Below are 2,500 nucleotides of genomic sequence, written 5' to 3' on the forward strand. Positions count from 1 at the left end.
GTTGTTTTATTTACCTATACTGAGTAGCGGTTCCTGGATAAAAAAAAAATAAATAAATAAAATAAAAAAAGAAAGAAAAAATAAAAATAAAACGGAGTTGCCTGAGCCCATATTGACTCCATTCATCATAGGACAAACACATCACGACACTGCTTTGTTACAGTGTATTTTGCTTCGCCGCCTCGTTGCTTGATGGTGGAGAATAAAGCTGGAAGATCACTTATTTTTACTTTAACTTAAATTTTTTTCTAGTACAACAATTTAGTGTTTTTTTTAAAAAGGCGACAAGGATAGATGTAGCCTAAGAAGTGGAGCTACTCCGTCTTTATAAAACGAGCCGAGAATACGGCTCAATGTGGTTTTTTGTAATGTCAGATTAACTTAGCGTTCGTTCGCTTAGCTTGTTCTTGCTTCGTTCTTGCCATTTGGCTAGAGATCAACAATTAAGCTTTCGAAAAAGACCAAGATGAATGTCACTAGCCTAAGAAAATTGCTTAATAATCAGGCGCTCCAGTCGAGTTTCAATATGCTGGAAACAAAGCTACTGACTAACTGCGATGTCAAAAAATAATGTTTAATCTCGATGATCCTCTGTCGCTACTCCCTCAGTATAGTCTGATACATCTACATCATATTCGGCTCTCTCTGCTGACATCCTAGTCCTAACTAAGATGAATTGCTATTCTAATTCATTTATTGCTCAAAAACCCATAGACGCTACCCTATAAGAATATACACTAAACAAATCATAAGAATACGTAACAATGACTTGTTTTCATTTTTAGTGCGACTATCAGAAAATGATGAAAATAACTAAAAATGAAAAATACCACCAACCACCACCATCTATAGATATGCCATAAATTAATGCTCATTTTTTCACCTCGTCTACAACATTAAAAGGAGTTATGCCAACCCTCGCCTACACCATTCTGCGCTTTCTTAAATATTCGGTTTTGAGATTTCATGGAATGGGAGTTAATTTGCAAGCTATCTATCTTCAATTTCAAATGCTTGATTTAGTGCTAATTAAATTTTACACTTGGTGTGTTCTACTTTGTCATTTTTCTGAAATTACCATTTTTATGGCATGTTTTATACGGCCAAAGGTCTATAAGATAATCAGAAAATGCCTCCTTCTTTGATCTGTACTTGATATATTTTAAATTTCGAGTGCACCAAACTGGAGCTCCTATAACTTCCATTTACAAATTAGCCATAGAGCCGAAATTCACCTCTAAGCACATAAAATTGCCCAAGCGCTTCGAACTTTTTACCCACTAAATTCACAACCTATACAATCCTCATACAGCCACATTTATTTTCAGTTCTTTATTGGTGACTAATACGCCTTTCATTTAGCCGTATTCTCACCTTGCCCTCTAGCATATGTAACGCGTCTTTATCTGCCAGAGTAAGCTTAAATAAGTTTCAAGAAGTCAGCAGACACTATATTTGTCCTCTGTTCCCATGCGAAGTGGGAAGTGGAGTTTGCTGTTTGTTCGAGGTTTAAAACGCACGCATTAAAATGTTCAGATTAATTTTATGTCCCAGGAAGCCTTACGCTTTAAATATAAGATACATATATGTATAGATATATATATATATATATATTAATAATATATAGTACGATATACATATACATACATATATATATATATATATAGATATATATATACTATTATATATATATATATTACATACATAAAAATATACTATATATAACATATATATATCATGATATATACGCATATATATAGAGATATAACCACATATACATATTACAAATTCATATACATTTACATTTATATATCATCCAATTATATACTATATATAGAATTTATCATATATATACATATATATATAGTAATAAATATATATATATATACATATACATATACATATATATACTATATATATATTATATATAATATAATATATATATATATATGTATATGTAATTTATGTATATGTATATGTATATATATTATATAATATATATATATATATATATAAGATATATATATATATATATATATATATATATATATATATACCATATATAGATACTATGCATAGTATACATACATACATACATATATACAAAATAAGATATCATAATATATAATATATTATATATATAATATATATATATAGACATACATACATAACGCAACACAACCCACAACACGACACACACACAGCACACACACACACACACACACAAACACACATATATAGAAATAAATATATTATATAATATATATATATATATACATATATAATATATATATATATATATCATATATATATACTACATATCCCATATATATAATATATGTATATATAGTACATATATATATATAATATATCATATATATAGTATATAATACCCCCTATATATAATTATACTATATACATCTCTATTGTGTAATATATGTATATTCATGTATAGTATAATATAATGTATATTATTATAGATTATGTTATATGTATATAT

At 27.7% G+C, this 2,500-nt stretch overlaps 1 protein-coding gene across 5 annotated transcripts in view; it reads right to left on the reverse strand.

Moving 5' to 3' along the window:
* The window catches only part of LOC122243177 (caspase-1), a 98,746-nt gene that overhangs the window by 59,411 nt on the left and 36,835 nt on the right, over nucleotides 1-2,500 (reverse strand). The window lies entirely within an intron of this gene.

The sequence above is a fragment of the Penaeus japonicus genome, unplaced genomic scaffold (assembly GCF_977035675.1).
Source record: "Penaeus japonicus unplaced genomic scaffold, GWHDUDI00000001_assembly GWHDUDI00000034, whole genome shotgun sequence".
Lineage (NCBI taxonomy): Eukaryota > Metazoa > Arthropoda > Malacostraca > Decapoda > Penaeidae > Penaeus > Penaeus japonicus.